Genomic DNA, 19,612 nt, shown 5'->3' with positions numbered 1-19,612 from the left:
ACTCCAGGACACAGTTGCGCATACACTCCCCTGCGGGTTTCACACTCGGGCGAGCTCCCTGCATCGGAAAATTGTATTTTGTGTCACAAGAAACATACGCCGAATTTTTACAGTAAACAATTTTCGCGAAAACACGCATTCCATGTTACTGTATGGTTGTCAGGGTGTAAATTGGAAAATGCAGGTGGTGAAAATGAAACGGTTATGTGCTCGAACTAATGCCCAATAAAACAAGTAACCTAAACCTTAGGCGAATGCGGCAGGCACATATAATGGTCCTGGGTGAGCTTCTGTTTAGTTTGGTCGCTTAAAAGAACTTGGTTCATACTGAAAAAGGTAATTGGTTTCACTGTGCCCTAAAGAATTTCGGAGTCTATGCCATTTAAAAAAAAAGGCAGGAGAAAATCAGTTGTAAACGAAAAACTGAAAAAGTCGACAAAGATTCGAAAAGCCTAAGATAAAAGGTAGAAAAAGAAAGGCGAAACATTTTGGTATTGATCAGGTGGTACCACTACCAACGTACATCGTCAGTTGTCTGAATAATATGCAGCGCTGATAGACCAGCGCTGTGGCCCGTACGAAGCTGACTGCAGCTGCTGCTTGTATAAGAGCTATCTCATTGTTTGTTATTACCGGCGAAAAACGTCGTCTTTTCTATTGATTGCTAAGCAATTGTTAGCGAACTTTGGTGAATTTGAGCGTATCTATCTATCTATCTATCTATCTATCTATCTATCTATCTATCTATCTATCTATCTATCTATCTATCTATCTATCTATCTATCTATCTATCTATCTATCTATCTATCTACTTAGCCGCCTACGACTTTTAGCTCTCCTGGCCGTTTCGATTGTGGTGTCGATACCAAGCTTGGTATTAACTATCATGACTGTATAGAAAACATACTAGACTAGTCATAACATTAAAATCATCATATATGTCATGAATGTCATGATTGCAGCTCTTGAGGTGCTGCAGCTCTTGAGGTGCTTTTGTTCTCAATGCAATTAAGTTGCAAAACTGCTATAATATAGAATATTTGCATTGCGAACACAAACCACACACCCTAACATGAAAATTATGACATGCGCTTCATGTAACAACATGACTACAAGCTATGCTTAAGATGCTCTGGCAGCCGTTTCACTAGCTTCACAACTACCGAATTTGGTATTATGGTACGTGAATACATGACGCAGGTACGTTACTGGTGCAAACATGATAATCATGAGATGCGTGTCATGTAACAACACGACTACATGCAACGCTCATGATGCGCTGGTGGCCGTTTCGCCAGCTTCCCTTATACCCAATTTGATTTTACGGGATGCGAATAGATGACGAAGGTATGATACTGGTGCAAAAATGATAAGCATGAATTGCGTGTAATGCAACTACATGACTACATGCTACGCTCATGATACCCTCATGGCTGTTTGTCTAGCTTCACATGTACCAAATCTGGTATCAAGCGACGCGAACGTACCACATAGCTAAATGGCACATCGAAACATGAGAAACACGACATGCATGTCATGTGACAACACGACTACATGCCACACTCATGATGCGCTCCCGGCCTCACTGGCTTCACATATGCCAAATTTGGTATTACGTGACCTCAATTCATGATAAAGGCATGTGATTGGTGCAAACATGATAATGATGAGATGCGTGTCATGTGAGAACATGACTACATTCCACAGTCAAAGCGCCAATACATTTCGACCTGACGCAATGCGCGTTCTTGCTGGCGTTCATTTCGTCGCGTCACGTCGGTGTTGCCACGCCAGGTCGCAGTTCTGCCATATACTCACAGGCCCGCGCCGCGCTGCGTTGCTTTGCCTAATGCGAGTTTCTGCACGTTCGGCGTCCCTCCGGCACCAAAAGAGGGAGACGCAGTGTTGTCTGGGTAACGCATCGGCACTGAATGCAGCATGTCACATTTCGCGCCGGTTGCCGTCATGCCGCACCGACGGACGCTGATCGCGCCGGTCGTGCATGGCGTCAGACTATACAGTGCTTGCGTTTTGCTAACGCAGCGTTGCTGTGCCCAGCGTGCGCACGCGTGAAGGCCATTTTGGTGTACATTGGGCCCTTCATGACGCGTTTGCGGCTGTGTTGCTAGATCGACAAATACCAAATTTTGTGTTACGTGTCGTCAATGGTTGGTGACAGTATATGACTGTTGCAAACGCGACAATATTGACACGCGTGTCATCTAAGAGAATGACAACATACCACGTTCATGGCGTGCTCGTCGCCATTTCCACATATACTACATTGGTTATCACGTGACGTAAATAGAACACGAAGGTAAACAACACTATAAAACTTGATAATCATAATACGGAAGTTATGTACCGCATTATTTACCTCCACCTCGTAACTTTGTGCTGATCTCAAAGTGACATATCGACTTTTCTCATTTGTGCTTCATATATATCATCGATTCCCACTGTACGAGGCATCTTCCTCTTTTTTACATCAGTGATCACTCATTCAACATTATTTGCTCATGCTCCAGTAAACTCTCGAACAAACTCCATTAGTCGCCCTCGGCGCGTGAGCTCGAAGGAATCTTTTGAAATTTTTTTAAAAGATTCATTCGTGATTACGCGCAGAACGTGACTTGTAAAGTTGGTTCGAGAGCTTGCGATTACATAATAATCTCAGCATACAAGTCGGCTCTTCACGAAACATTTGGCAGAGTTAGACTAGACGGCGACATAAGAGAAGAACGTGATATACAATGTTTAGTTCAGTGAAAATTTCCCATAGGTCTGTAAATGAGGAGCGAGATTGGCTAACATGATAATTCAACCTGGGAACTTTACAGCGAAAGCTTGTGAAGGTCACCTTGCATTGGCGTGAAAGACATTATGCGCTGTTTTTTTAGAAGAACGCGTGCAGGAACTCCTCAAGTTCTATTGTAACTGCATAAAAAATTTTTTTGGCATCGGCAAAAAACGGCGTTTTTTAGGAGCGAAGCTTCTTATAGCGGCATCCGTTCATCCCTCGTAGCCGTTGTAGTGTGTAACAAGTATAACATATTGACCTCCAAAGTGGTGCCGGCGAGAGATTTCTTCTGTGCGTTGTTTATCAATAAGAGATAGTGCTCATTGTACATGTCAATGACTGCTAAGGAGGAATGAGAGACAGGAGAATGCGGCTTTTAGTCAACGCGCCCCTGCGAATTGTTTATTGTTCAACAACGCACAGAAGACAAGAAAGGGTAGCTACGTTATACTCGCTGGGCGTAGCCTCTTAGGTTTTGGAAAGGTCTAGTGAGCGTTGGGCCGCAGTGCCATGACTACAGTGAACTAGTATATACCATGAATTCAAGGTGGTTAGGTCGGGGAGAATGATTCTGCAGGAGCTGGGCCAACACCCAATGGCAATCAGGCACAATTACAATGATATCCCTGACAACATCAGGAATAATATCACGGTGTCTCCTATACCAAGAAACATGCATCCAGAACACAACGTCGGAAGAAGAGTAGCGAGGGCCAGGACTATACTTCGTCAAGTCTCAAACGAAGAACGAGGAGTCGTATTTGTTGACGCGGCTTCCTACGCCAATAATAAAAGTTTATCCAATAAAATAAAAGTTTATCCAATCCAATCCTACGCCAATGGAAAAGCGTTTGTGGCAGTGGTGGTCGATGGGGCTGGCCATGTCGTCAACTCAGCGACAGTCAGGACGAAAGACCCAATCATTGCGGAACAGGTGGCCATCGCCTTAGCACTCAAGACGGATAACATTGAAGTCGTCTATAGTGATTCCATGGCAGCACTACGGGCGTTCAGCAAGGGGACGGTCTCAGTGCAAACGCTGAGAATACTGCAAGGCAAGAACATCACGCATCATCTTCTGAGTTGGTTCCCAGCTCACCTTGGGCAAATCAACGATTCCCCTCCCAATCTCAATGAAGCAGCACACGAGGCAGCGCGAAAACTCTCCAACCGCGCCTCTCCGGGGATGCATTCTACCGGTGAAGGGGATAACCGGGAAATTCTTACAACATATAACGAGCTCACTAAACATTTCTACCTGTCTAGAAGGATTTTCCCTCCACCTCACAAAAATCTAACCCGGCCCCAAGCACTTACTTTAAGGCTTTTGCAAACGCGAATGTACCCTACTTTGAAAATGTTACACATCATGTACTCTGACCTATACCCAAGTTATCTCTGTCCACATTGTGGGGAAAGAGCTTCATTAGAACACATGCTCTGGCAGTGCACCAAATTCGCTCATATATCGAACATCACCTCTGCAGGTGGGAGGCGGCAATCCACAGCTCATCCTTGGCAGATCAGCTCTGGGCTGTCCACAAAGCCCGCGAGGCGGCTGAGGAACTTGGCATCTCAGTCCCCACGTCAGAGCTGCCCGCAACACAGTGATCTGTGTTTTGGAGGACCAAATAAAAGTTTATCCAATCCAATCCCAGGTGGTTAAAGGTGGGCAGTAGGAACAAAGTGCAAGCCGTAAGAAAGCATAAAGTTTCCCCAAATTAACTAGAGGGAACTCTTTAGCTGCGATCATTCAGCGATCATGGGAATGATGGGTGGTACACACTTTTGCCTAGTCTTCGTACTTGAGGGTGGCGATTTGTACTTGCGGCTTCATTTATTGCTGGTTAAGGTTTTGCTTTGAAAGAAAGAATGAACCCTTTTGAACTGAGTGACTTGATTCAAAATGGTCAGCCTAAAAAAATAAGGTTGTAAAGCGCAAACGGTGAACAATCGCTAATTTATGTTTTCGTAAAAAAACAGTTCTAAGCCACACGAACACACACGGAGCCAGAAGCAGGCCAAAAGTACGAAAATTAGACAAATGCGTGTACTACCTATCATTCCCATGCTCGCTGAAGCGCCGCGTGTTGCAGCTTCCTTAGACAATAGCGCCAGAGTTCTATCTAATGTATATTAAAAACTGTATGTAAGAAAGTGTGCGTGTGCCTCCTCTTGTTTAGTACTTGGAATGCCCGCTGAATGGCGGTGCTTTTATATCGGGAATATATGACGAAAAGATATGAGATGGTAGTACTTGGAGTGTTGAATAGGTGGATGAACGGACACACAGACATATGCATGGATGGATGCCCGGATGGCTGCACAGACAGATGAACGCAGGAGTGGATGCATGGACGAAAGCAGGGACGGACGCACAGATGAACGTGCGGACGCACGAACAGACGCACGCACGGACGGGCGGATGGGTGCATGGGCGGCCACAAAGACGCACGCATGGATGGACAGGAGCAAGAAAAAATGGACGGATGGATGCTTGGCCCCCCTATCCATCATTCACTCCGTGGATGTGCTGCCATTTTTATTGCATCAGTGATCGCATCTCCGATAATTCTTTTTGGGGCTCCTGCAAGCTTCTGAACAAACTTGACTAATCGCGTTCTCAACGTAATCTCGAAGGAACCTTCTAAAACCATGTCAAACCCTTCAAAATATTGTTGCTTAGCCGTTACAACAAATTCTACGGATGAAACCACATCGCAACGAAACAATGAAGTAGTGGTGGTGTTCAGTGGAGTCGTTTAAAGAAGTATCGTTACGATGATACAAAAAGAATAACATTGAGGAAGAAATCAAAAGGTATGCGTGCATATTGTAAACACAGAAGGATAAGGGTATAATAGAGTTCAGATAGCTTGTTATCGCTAGTGAAACGGCCCAATGCGCACCACTAACGACTTCAGGGTGCGCCAAGTTTGTATATCTGGTTAGTTTTTTCCCATAAAATTTGGTAAGGAAACGAATGTGAACTCGTGTTTTTTCATTTCACTGCGGCAACTTGGCAAAGGAAAAGACGAACACCGCGTGACATATCGGCTTCCTTAGGGTATTTTCAAAGCTCTTTTGCGCTTCGCGTAAAACTACGACGTTCGCTTCGCGGAGAATTTTCTGTATTAAGCAGAGGCGATGGTTATTACTTGTACAGTCGATTGTGATTTGAAGGCTATCGCGCCAGCTTCGACTAAGAACTACAAGAACACCACATCGCTGAATATTCTATCGAGAAGAAGGTGGTATTACGCGAACTTCGCTGACTCGTTTTTTTTTTGCTTCAAGCTGCGGTTACTCTTGTCGAAGGAAGCTGTTTATGCGAAGCAGTACTAAGCACCAGTTTCAACACATCTTTCCCACCAATTTCGCAATCGCCCAGGTAAATAAAATCCCGCCGAGAATACACCTTATAGCAAAAAATTGAAAGCTCAAAATATATAAAAACTGTGTAAAATTCGTCGTAGTGCTCATTGTCTTAGCAATGCAACCTAGAAAAATAATTCTGGCCCACTCAGTACTGCGGGTATGGTCTGTGATGTCAATCGGTTGTGACCCACATCTCAATCTGACTAGACGTGCGCATACGTGCTCCCGCCGTTCGAGATGGCAGGATTGCTAAGCCTGACGAAGCCTGTCGTGGGGTGCTCGTGTTTCTTTTGTGGACGGCGTGAAGATGACCGTGTTTTTCCACGCTTGTTAATTACTGCGCCTGATGTGATGTGCTTCGTTTGCTGAATGTCCACCTGCTAGCTCACGCGATGGGCCCTGCTGCGGGTCGATCTCTACTGGATATTGAGAATGCGGCGGAAGTTGGAGTGTTTTTATTCTCAGCGGACTACCGATTGATTGATTGATTTGATTGAGTGACATGTGGGGTTTAACGTCCCAAAACCTCCATATGATTATGAGAGACGCCGAAGTGAAGAGTTCCGGAATTTTCGACCATCTGGGTTTATTTAACGTGCACCCAAATCTGAACACACGAGTCAACAGCATTTTGCCGCCATCGGAAAGGCAGCCGCCGCTAGACCACCGCAGTGGGCTGGTCACGTCTTTTGAGTCATTATATATAGTAATGCATATAAAATCTCTGCTACTTATATATTTACACATAAACAATAAAACTTCATAATATTACATTCGAATCAGCGCCCTTTATTCCTGGTATTTCGCACCCACAAGACAGCACTTTCAGTGCAGAAATGCAAGCAATGGTGTCAATGTAACGTGACTGGTAAATTATCTTACCTTGTCCTTCGGAGAACTTACGTAGCGCCGATAGAGCAACATAATCTGTGCCAGTTTCGAGCCCAAATTGGCTTTTTGACGCAAGTTAGTGACTTTTGCACAATTCGGCGTTTGCGAAGGCTTCTTTTATTGAAACAATTTCATCCTTCGTGAAATGACATTGCCTGTGTCCACCACTTACAAATTTTTTCAATGGTGACGCACCCACCCCCTTATTTTCGCGGAAGAATGACCTTTGGACATCGCTTTTCACATTGATCTTCACATAGTGTATCGCAAGGGAACGGTTTTCCATCTCCGGTGGTGCAGCACTTCTTGAGGCAGCCGCGCTGACAAATGTTTGTGAAGACGGGCTTGCGAGGTGCCTGCAACAAAAAATGACTTATTTTGTGTTATAAGAAACAGATTCCGGATATTTACAGTAAAAAAATCGCACGAAAACACGCATTTCGTATTATCGTATGGTTGTCAGGATGAAATAGGAAAAACGCAGGTGGTAAAAATAAAACGCTTTGGGGCTCGAAGTTCTGCCCAGTAAAACAAGGAACATTTAACATGAGGCGAAAACGGCAACACATTCATCGGTCCTGGGTAATGTTCCGTTAAGTTTGGTCGCCTAAAAGAACTCGGCCCATACAGAAAAAGGGGTTCAGTCCCCCTGTACCTTATAAAACGTATTTAGACACTAGGTCGCATAAAAAAAGTTACTGCTTTGCCACAAAGGTGAATCAATGAACGCGATAACAATGAATTGGATGGTCACAAGCAGAATGGCAAGTAGATCCAAATGTGTTGCACTTATCACGCACAAACAATGCACCAAACGTTCTCAGAGGTACATATGAATGCAAATAAGTCTCAGTTGTCACTTCACTGTGCCTGAAAAGCGCGCCCATTTCGCAAACTGAGGCTGTGTAGTGTTTGCAGTGACCTTTGTGCGCCCCGTAACTACAACAGAATCGTTCCAGTGCAAGCCCTACACGTACCACGACGAATGAACCTCCCCACTGAGAAACAAGGGTGCGTGAGAGACCGGCCACAGCCCTCTCCTCCTCTCCGCGGGCCAAAGTACGCGTGAGAGATTAGAGCCGCCGTGCGGTCATTGCGCCATCTTGCAGATAATGCTGAAATTACGATAGTTCACCCCCCGAGATTCCCGCCAACAACGGTAAGTGGTAGGTACAAATAGCTTGCAGTTTGAGCGTCGAAGAGGGCACCCCTCGGTGGCTCAATAGTTCAGGTCTCTCATTTAGACGCGGAGGTCGCATGATATATATATATATATATATATATATATATATATATATATATATATATATATATATATACGATGCGTGATATCGACGTCGATGCCAGCGGTGAAATCCAGCTGAGAGTGTCTGTATAATTTCTATCGCAATAAAAAGATTCGGAAGCCCAGAGATGAAGTGGACATGAAGGAGCCCTAATGGCGTAAATAAGAACGAAATAGACTTTATAATGACTGCACACCCAGGAGTCGTGCAGGATGTGGAAGTGGTTGGCAAGGTAAGATGCAGTGACCATAGAATGGTACGGGCTCGAATCCGCCTAGACTTGAAGAAGGAACGACAGAAACTGATACGCAAGAAGCCAATCCATGAGCTAGCACTGAGAGGGAAAGTACAGGAATTCAGAGTGTCACTGCAGAACAGGTATTCTGCTCTTAGCGAGGAAACCAACCTTAGCGTAGATACAATGAATGATAATCTGACGAGTATCATCACGGAGTGTGCAGTGGAAGTTGGAGGCAGGGTAGCTAGACAGGACACCGGCAAGCTTTCCCAGGAAACGAAAAACCTAATTAAGAAGCATCAAATAATGAAAGTGTCAAGTACAACAGACAAAATAGAACTGGCAGAGCTTTCGAAGTTGATTAATTGACGTAAAGTATGCGATGTAAGAAGGTATAACATGGAGAGAATTGAGCACGCTCTGAAAAACGGAGGAAGCGTCAAAGCAGTTAAGAGGAAACTTTGGATAGGCAAAAGGCAGATGTATGCACTAAGGAACAAAGAAGGCAAAATAACTACCAATATGGATAGGATAGTTAAAATAGCGGAGGAGTTTTACAGAGATCTGTACAGTAGCCGAGACAACCACAACCTTAATACTATAAAAACTAGCAGTAACCCAGACGACACCCCACCGGGAATGATAGAAGAAGTCAGAAAAGCTTTAGAGGGCATGCACAGAGGCAAAGCTGCTGGTGAGGATCGGGTAACATCAGATCTACTGAAAGATGAAGGACAGATTGTGTTAGAAAAACTAGCCACTCTATTTACGAGGTGTCTCCTGACGGGAAAAGTACCAGAGTCTTGGAAGAACGCTATCATCATCTTAATACATAAGAAAGGAGATGACAAAGACTTGAAGAATTACAGGCCGATCAGCTTGCTCTCTGTAGTATACAAGCTATTTACAAAGGTAATTGCTAGCAGAGTAAAGAAAACATTAGAATTCAATCAATCAAAGGAACAAGCAGGATTTAGAACAGGCTACTCAACAATTGACCACATTCATACTATCAATCAGGTAATAGAGAAATGCTCAGAGTATAACCAACCACTATACATAGCCTTCATAGATTACGAGAAGGCGTTTGATTCAGTAGAAATATCAGCCGTCATGCAGACACTGCGGAATCAGGGCGTAGATGAAATATATATAAACATTCTGGAAGAAATCTACAGGGGATCAACTGCTACCATAGTGCTTTATAAAGAAAGCAACAGAATACCAATAAAAAAGGGTGTAAGCCAGGGGGACACAATCTCCCCATTGCTATTCACTGCGTGTTTACAGGACGTTTTCAGAAGCCTAGATTGGGAACAGTTAGGGAAAAGAGTTATTGGAGAGTACCTCAGTAACCTGCGCTTCGCCGATGACATTGCATTGCTGAGTAACTCAGGGGATGAATTGCAACTCATAATTACGGAGTTAGACAAGGAGAGCAAAAGGTGGGTCTTAAAATTAATCTGCAGAAAACGAAAGTAATGTACAACAACCTCGGAAAGAAGCAGCGCTTTGTGATAGGTAATAGTGCACTTGAAGTTGTAAAAGAGATGAAAGGTAGAAGCAAAAAGGCGAGAAACAATTTTATCCTTCAGCTGGTACCACTAGCAACGTAAGCTTTCAGTTGTCAGAACATAACGTAGCGCACATAGAACAGCACTGCGGCCCGAACCAAACTGACTGAATGTAGGGAAGCTCTGTTATTGTTTGTTATTACCGGCGCAAAACGTCGCGATCTTTACAATAGTGAACGCACCTTGAAGTCTAAGTGCTGGTTCTCCAGTAAGCTATCGAACAGGCTTCACCAGTCGCGTTGCGCACGTAATCTCAAAGTAATATTTAGAATTTTTTTCTGAAAAATTATACGAAATTACGTGCATGCTTGTGAAGTTTCTTCGAGAGCTTACTCATTAAATAAACGCTGCAAGCGCACTCAAATGGCTGAAGTACTCGGCTGCTGACCCCCCCCCCCCCCATTCGCGGGATTGAATCTGGGCTTCGGCAGCAGCATTTTCCGTGGAAGCGAAATAGCTGTAGGCCCGTTTTCTCCGATTTGGGCGCGCGTTAAAGAACCCCGGTGATCTAAACTTCCGGAGCTCTCCACTACCGCATCTCTTATAATATGGTGCTGTTGGGAGGTCAAACCCCACTTATTATTCAACAATAATCCCGGCACACGAGGGGGCTTTTTAAGAAACAATTGGTGGAGTGAGGCGAAACGACGGATTCAGAGAGTATGTATATATATATATATATATATATATATATATATATATATATATATATATATATATATATATATATATATATATATATATATATATATATATATATATATATATATATATATATATTTATATATATACATATATATATATATTCAGTGAAAACTACACATAGGTTAGTAAATGAGGAGCAAGATTTTTTAGCATGGTAATTCATCCCGGGAACTTTACAGCGAAATCTCGTGAAGGTCACCTTGCATTGCCGTTAAAGACATTCTGCGCTGTTTTATGAGAACCGCGAGTGCGGGAACTCCTCATATTCTAATACAACTGTTTAATTGTTTTCTTTATTATCGGTGGAAAACAGCGTTTTTTTTTAATCGGTGATTGCATCTTCGATCTTTTTTGCTGCGCCTGCCATAGGTTGTAGAACAAACTGCACAGATCGCGTTCGCAGCATAATCTCCAAGGAACCTTTTGAAACAACGTTAAACCTTCCAAAAAGTTGTTCCGTAGCTGGTTCAACAGTTTCTGTGGGGGAAAGCAGATTACATAAATATAAATAAATAATGAAATAAGGGGTAAGATGCAGTGACTTCCTTTAAAAAAAGCGTCATTACGATACTGCAGAAACGAATGAGTTTGAGTTAGAAATAAAAAAATTGCCCACAGCTTCCCTCGGGGGAACACTGAGGAGAATGCGGAGCATATAATTGGTTAACGGGGTGTTAAAGTGCGATTTACTTGGGTCAAAGGCTGATTTGGTTAACGTGGTTGTGAAATGGGGTGTTAAATTGCGACTTACTTGGGTCGATGGCTAAATTGGTTAAGGTGGTTGTAGGAGGGGGTGTTAAATGAGGGAACACGTACACACGTATGCGAAAGGGCGGCGCTGGTCGAAGGGACGTCGTTCATTGTGTTTGTGGATTCGTTGGAATTCATTTCACCGCGACCTTGGACGTCGACGCGCCGTACAAACTAACCGACGAGCGGCAACTGAGCGAGCGAGCACCGACCTTGAGTATATATACAGCGCGACGGCGCATGCACTGTCAGCTGTCGAATGTTCGAGAAGGGGGAGAAGCGCAACGGCGCATGCGCGCGCGTCAGCTGCCGATGTTCTCGAAGCGCGACGGCGCATGCGCGCGCGTCAGCTGCCAATGTTCTCGAAGCGTGACGGCGCATGCGCGCTACATTATACAGCTAGCGAATGTTCGTGAAGAGGAGAAGCGCACGCGGTGTGTAGAGGAGGAAGGGTGCACAGATGGTGGAGGAGTGAAGCGCGCGCGGTGTGTAGAGGAGGAAGGGATGCACAGATGGTGGAAGAAGGAGGAGCAAGCTTACGGACGGCGCCGCACTACAAGCCTCGAGTATTAGATGCTCGGTATCTAAAAAATATATGCCCAGTATACCTGCATATATAAACACAGGACAAGGGCATAATAAAGTTTGATGTCCTTGTTAGCGTGCACAAAACGGCTCAAGCTGCATCGATAAAGACCTCGGAAAGTGTCCTGTTCGTATTTTTGTGTAGTTTTTGCTCAAAAAGCTTGGTAAGGAAATTGTTGTGCACTAGTGTGTTGAGATCAGCTTTGTGACAGACGCAAAAGAAAATACTATGTGACACATTTGGTTTCTTGCGGTATTTTCAAAGTTCCCTGACGCTTCTCGTAAAACTGCGACATTCGCTTCGCGGTAGCTCATCGCTGTGATAAGCAGAGGCAACGGTTATTACTTGTACAGACGATTGTGACTTGAAGGTCATCCCGCCAGCATCCACTAGGAACTTCTACAGCACCACGTCCAAGGTATTTTTTCGAGCAGAGGGTGGTATCATGGAAGCTTTCCTGCTTGTTTTTATATTCGTTTCTTAAGCTGCGATCACTCTCCTTTGAGGAAGCTGTTTAAAGGAAGCAGTGCCAAGCACCAGCTTCAACACGTCTTTCCCAGCAATTCCGTAATCGCAGGTGGGGTTGAGAGCCCATTAAAAATGCACCTGATCACAACGATTCGAAGGCTAAGTACGGAAAAAAATTGTGTAGAGTTTGTCGCAGTGGCGATCGCCTTAGCAACGCCACCTAGGAAAATATTTCAGGCCCACTCACTACTACGGCCATGGCCTGTGACGTCATTCATCAGTTGCAGCCTTCATCTCCTGCCCACTAGACGGGCGCATGCTTGCTCCCACCGTTCGAGATAGCAGGATTGCTTAGCCTTACGGATCTGGTCGCTGGGTGCTCATCTTTTTTTTGAGTGACTGCAGGACAATGGCCGTGTTTTTCTGCGCTCGTGAAATACTGCGTGGTAATGCGATGTGCTTCGTTCACCAAATATTCACAAAGTGCACGTACACCTGCAAACTCTCCCAATTGGCAGTGCTACGCGTTCAACCGCCACCGATATTGAGATTGTGCCGGAGGTTCGAGTGCTTTCATTCTCAGTGGGTTAAAAAAAGCGAAGTGAGAGCGTGCCGTTCATCGCGATGACATCCATATTCGTTACTCCGAGATTCAAAGGAATGTGTTTGTCTGTACTAGTTGCTTTTAGGTTGTTTTGAAAGAACCACCTTTAGCACCTTCGGGTTCCTCCGTTGAATGTCGGGTGCGCTTCTGACTTGTTAGCCAGCCTTGATATTAGACACATTTAGCTGATCACCACTGGCACGCACCCCGTGATAACGTAGCGTGCCGAGATGTTCCTAGGAAGCACACAGGTGTCTGTTTTTTTGTTTTTTTTACTATCGCGTTTGCCGAGATGCAGTCTGCTTGGCTGCTAAATGACGGTGCAACGAAGTAGACCAACCTTCACACTCTACTCAGCCAAGTTGACGAGCGCAGTGAAATAGGCGTTTAACGCTTCACTGCTCACGCCACAAACGCATCAAAATGAAGTATTAAACGTGCATGTCTATATATTCTCGTAGCAGGCGTTTTTAATTAAGGGTCAGTAAACATTTCTCAATTTGCGCATAGCACCAAGAGATTATTGTGGAATGTCTGATAATCTGATCAAAAGGGAAGAAGAGCTCGCGTCTGGTGTCGTGCATCTGTTACATGCTACGTAGTGCTTTTTAAAAACCGCTGCTTCAATCATTTTTGTGGTGTTATAATTATCTGTCACTCTTCCTAAAGACCTTCGCCTCATTCATTGTCTCAAAATAAGTGAACGTAATGAGCGTCTGTGTATAAACGTCAAGTGCGACTCCATTTAAACTTCGCGCTCAAGTTCAGAAGGCAGTATCACTGACATTGCACTATCTACGTAAGCAAGAGCTTGATATCGCAAGTGGAAAGTGTGCAGTCGTGGCGCTCCCCAGACAGCCGATATCCGCTTACGGTGTAATAATTAGTGGGCGACTGGTGTAGTGCACCCAGAGTCAAAGGTTCTTGGGAGTCAGGGCCAAACCTCATAAGAGCGAAAATGCCCGCGACAGCGACGAGTGATACGACGTAGATCGTCTTCACGCGATCAGTCGCTAGAACAGGCAAACCTGATTACCGCGACGGCTTCGGCGAGCGAACTGCACTGTTGCTGGCATGAGGCCGTCTACTCGCACCAAAAAAACTGCGTAGCGAGTGCTATAGAATTTAAAAATAAGACATATATTTGTGTAATGGAAAGGAAAGTATTTGAGTGCCTTGCAGCAATTTTTTTATATGCACATGCGTAAACATTGCGTTATTTCTTGTTGCGCATACGTGACCCGGGCAGGGTCACGTGCACCTATGTACTCGTTGTCTTTTGTGGTTTTTCGCTATTGGCTGCTTGAGCCCAGGACTTCCGGGCGATAAGCGACGGTTTCCAAATCTGGAGAAACGAGCAATCGCGTGAAAACGAGCACCCGACACGTCGCGCGAACGCCCTGTTTCGTCGTTCATAGCATCGCTCGTCGCTGTCGCTTGCATTTTCGCGCTTCAGAGGTTTGCTCTTCATGATCGACCGACACAAGTCTTGGACATCCCCCACCCCTCCCCCCGGTCAAACGCGTTATAAAGCGGCTGACTGCCATTCGCACTGATTCAGGTTCTTGCAGGCAATACTAGGACAATGTCCTTGCAGTCTATATTACAGCTGTACAGGATATTATTTGAGTTTCTGTGGTAGAGCTTACCTCTAATATTTACTACGTACAAAACTAGCATACGCACACCCCCAAACACTCAAGCCCAGGTTCTCAGGATATGCATTCATTTACGAAAAAGTGCATCAAGGATTGAAATAATTGCCATTGCACGGGCTACTCGATCATGATGCACATCACTGTTGGAAAAATGTGTACTTGCCTCGGACAAAATTATAGGAAGCCATCTCACTACTTGACAATATCCGCTGTTCAAAGGCCCCGTACGATATTCTGTGCAATTGTCTGTTCGCATTCTGCATCAATTACTTCAGATTATACGCCTTTGGAGAGCGGCTGTATTCTCAACGGTGCCTGACCCTTCCACAAGTACGTTTTGCAATATCAGGGCTGCAGAAAAAATCGAACTTGCCTTCGATAGCCTTTAAACAATTTAGCATGCTTCTCTTGCATGACATTTACAGTGACCACGTGCATACCTACACAAATGGTTAGACCGCAGCGTCTTGGTCTGGTGGCTCGAGGAATACGAACTCGAAGAAATAACCGATGCGAATCGAGCTGTTACATATCACTACATCTACCGTGGCAGAAATACCGGCTCGGTGCGGTGGCCTAGGGCACGTCGATTGCCAGAGATCAAGCAACTGGACTGTGTTTTCTGACTCGAAACCAGCCTTACCGTTCATGCAGTTAGTTCTCCGACGAGGTTTTACGAGCAGCTCACGCAAGAGATTTTCAAGCCTCATCATCACGTTACAGAAACACGCAATGAGGTAAACTTACAGTGGTTACCTGGTTCTTGTGGGATCAGTGGCAATGCTTCCGCAGACAACGCGACTCACACATCCCATAAAATAGAGCACACCCTTCCGATACCCAAATCAACGACAGACACTCCAAAGTAACTTCTTCGCCTGGCACGTAGTTTGTGTCTGCTGGAGTGGAATACCGAAAGCATAAGACATACAAGAATCCATCAAATAAGCTTTCAACTTGACCTCCAACCTTCATCCGGACTTGCTTTGCTTCTTTTTCAAGTTTTGCTTTTTGTAGGTTTTAGCTAGGGGGCTGCCTTCACAAAAGCATATACAACGCTTATTGGAGTGACCGAAATTGCGGAGTGCGACTTCTGCGGCACCGAAGAAGACATCGGTCATCTGCTCTGCTATTGCCCTCGATTTGCCTCTAAGAGAAGAAAACACCCTGACGCGTTGCGACAATTAGTGTTGGCTACTACGTGCAGATGCTTTTGGAGCACAGTCTATCCTTCATCGGCTCACAATGCAATCAAATTCTTTTGTTCTTCTTTAGCACTACGAATCTAGACGATTGCCTTGGACTCTTGTATAGTGCAACTAGTGCCTTGATGTCAGCCCATGTGCTGACACATTTCTTGTTTTTTTTTCTCCGTCTCTCTTATCTTTCTCTCTCTGTCTCATCTCTATACTTAGCTTTACGTTCCCTCAGTTTAGGGTAGCCAACGCGGCATACGCCTTGGTAAGTTACTTGCGTTCTCTTCTATTTCCCCTCCTTCTCTACTTGAAATAGGTACTCCTGATCTTCAACCATACTTGGATGCCTCTATACACTTCAAAAAATTTTTTTCGGTAGCTTCCCAGTAAACGACATGCGGAGCCAAAAACATGTGACCAATTGTTTTCCTAAATGATTCTCAGGTGTGTGTGACCTCCCTTGAAAACTGAAATGAGGACCACGGTGAGGTACACCGACCCAAACACAGGCAAAATAGTACCAACGCACTCACTCAGCACAGAACACCACACAAGGTTTGCAAATGATACGTATCATTTCAATTGCAGTCTCTGGACTGTATTTTAAGTGTGTGCGTAAATAAAAAATGAAGAATGAATCAGTTTCTCCTATTTACTTCGTCCTTCTTTTGGGCTTTCAAACATTACTCTTGTTTTATTCATTGGTAGATTGTCTTACAACTTTATTATCAGAGGAAAAGCAGTGGGAATTGTTATGATGTTTAGGTTCATATTGCGGAATACCGTTACGCAGGCTATTTACCAGAAGCCCCTTGAACTCCTCAACTTATTAATCAACATTTGATTTGTCAGTGACCTGTGACCACTCATTGGCTGACAAGTAATATTAGTAATGGAGATTTTACTTTTCACAACCACAATATGATTACCAGAGACGCCGTAAAGTTGAGGGCTCTAGAACTTTTGACCGTGTAATGTGCTTTAACGTACACTGACATCGTGCACTACACGGGTCTCTGCCATTTTGCATTCATAGAAATGCGACAGCCTCGGCCCTATCAAGCTCACAACCTCTCGATCAGCAACCGAGCACTGTAGCCACCGTTTCGCCTAGGCGGCACTTTCAAAATAATGTGCTCAGGCGTAGTGTAAAACAGTATGTTTCGTGCAGCTATGATATATAAAATGTGTGTGCTTCTTGAAGCTGCGGTTTCATTGGCAATTTATATATACAGAGGTGAGGCTTACGTGTCCGTATGCTTGCTCTACGACTAGTGAAAAGAGGATCGCTGTAAGAAAAAGCAAAAAGAAAAACATATATTTGGTATGGTATTACATTCGCCACTTCGTGCACGACCAAATTCCCACATTACTTATTAGAACAAATTTGACAATTTCGCCATCAAATGCTTGAACGTAAGTGAGCAAGACTTCCGCCACATCAGAGGATCGTGGGGCGTAAAGTTATATATCTTTCGCAAAAATGTACACATAGCTAAAGATAAAGTAACATAATAACACGTGCGGAAAACTGAGTATGTCATTAAAGAAAAGTTTTCAAGCGCAATATTCACATCGCTGAGCAGTACGGTGAAAATACATGTGTATCCAAAACTCGATAAAAGTAAGATGGTTTTAATGCTATCCAAAAGAATACCAGATATATATTTGTTAACAAGTAAAGCTAATAGAGCAGGTGCATTGACAGAAATATTTTTTTGGAGGGCGGGAAAAATCCTTTTTTGAGGAGGGGGCAATCCCTGGAAACGGTCGTTTTTCACTCGCTATTTCCTTGCAAATAAGTTTGAGCAAGAACGGCGGGGCACGGTCCCGCTGGGCAACCCTGCCTGCCACAATTTCACGGTTTTATGGGTGATACTATGAAACCATGGCAATTTCTCTTAGTGCAATGTTAAAAGGATTGTTACACAAAAGCATCCTTCGGATCACATACAAAGATAAGGAGCTACTCCTCTTTGTGAAAACGGCTGCGCTGCACGAAAGAGAGGTGGCGAGAAAATTCCTACAGCAGTGGAACCTGTCTTACTGTGTTGATTGCCATTGGGTAGCATACGCATAGCGTGCCGTTGGTTCTGACGTCATCAGCTCTATTGACTGTTTAACATGCACTCGATGCGGCACCGCATTGGTTGTTGGGCCGCAAACTTTAACAAAGCTGAAATTATTGTGATGTGTGCAATTATTCATGCTGGCTCTTTATGCACTAGACCTCGTAGTGTGCTATCACCCCTTCCCTGTCCAAACCCAATCAATAAAAAAACTAAGCCTTCATCGAAAGTGTTCTTTTTGCACTTTAAATAATAAAAACCTGCTGCTGCACACTAATACTTACCGCAGGCCATGAGGCAAACAGTTTTTCGGAACTCCATAATGAAGGACCTTTCTAGCTTCGAATACTGCCTCACACTGCTATATATACTGCCTCGCACTCCGTGATGCAATCACCCGATATACAAAGCATGAAAAATATACAGACAAGTTTTGTTGGTATAACATCGATCAATGTCGTTTAGTTTGAGTTGTTTTCATCTAGCCCACGTATTTTTCTAAATAAACACGCAGAAGCCCACAACAATGCACAGAAGCCTTGCACCTCCAGGTGCGCACCATTCTTAAACAACCGCAAGAACAAATTTAACGCATGAACCAGCTCTCTTAGGGGTTTTGTTTAGTGTGTTTTTTTTCTTATATTCGCGAGCAGTGCATTTGGAGCACCTGCTTCTTTACTGCAAGATTAGACGAGATTCGTAACGACTGTGTGGTTTATACGGATTCACGTAACTTTATCGGGAAACATGATGTGCTCCTGGTAAGGCGTGTAGAAGCTGACTCTTTACTGACAGCCCACATTCCACCCTACACACAAGGGAAGGGTGGGTCTTAAGTTTGTGCGACGGGCGTGAGTGAAAAATGTACTGTTGTGAATGCATGTTGATTTGTTACCTTTAAAACTCACAATATTTTCTAGCCGGTGGGAGCGCGCAGTAAGACATTCGCACATCTTACATTTATGTTTATGTAATATGCTCTAGGCAAACGACATGAGAGGTGGATAATTACCGCTCATTACAGAAATGGTTGAAGGTTACCTTTGGAAAGCTCGGAAGCTAACGCTTCTGCGTCAGCCCAGCAGGACATATTCGTTCCACTTTCACTTCTGTATGGAACATTTCTCCCACATAAGCTGGCGCAATCAGTGCGATGCTAAGTTGCTCGTATGTTACCTAAGTTGTTGTGATTTCAAGAAAAAAATGTTTCACCGTTCTTTCTAATGGTAAAAATAAGGCCATATTATACTGCATATATCACAGTGATGTATAGTATGTACTTTATTATTGCTACACAGGGCATTTTTTTAGCCGTACATGTGAAACGTAGGTTGAAGAAACTTGTGCATGTAAGATAAGATATTTTGACAGGGCCGTTGGTTGTTTTTGTATATTTGGTTGGCAACACT

General features: G+C 44.2%; 1 long non-coding RNA gene across 1 annotated transcript; it reads right to left on the bottom strand.

The window, feature by feature from the left end:
- Positions 1 to 7,163: 7,163 nt before the first annotated feature.
- LOC142764888 (uncharacterized) lies at positions 7,164 to 18,534 on the bottom strand. Its single transcript, XR_012883945.1, has 3 exons — positions 18,488 to 18,534; positions 17,383 to 17,423; positions 7,164 to 7,425 (listed from the first exon to the last, which is right to left on the bottom strand). It is a non-coding gene; the product is annotated as an uncharacterized LOC142764888 (long non-coding RNA).
- Between the last annotated feature and the right edge of the window lie 1,078 nt (positions 18,535 to 19,612).

The sequence above is a fragment of the Rhipicephalus microplus genome, chromosome 6 (genome assembly GCF_043290135.1).
Source record: "Rhipicephalus microplus isolate Deutch F79 chromosome 6, USDA_Rmic, whole genome shotgun sequence".
NCBI classification, from domain to species: domain Eukaryota; kingdom Metazoa; phylum Arthropoda; class Arachnida; order Ixodida; family Ixodidae; genus Rhipicephalus; species Rhipicephalus microplus.
Note: the sequence above shows the minus strand (reverse complement) of the source record. Positions and strands in the feature narration are given on the sequence as shown.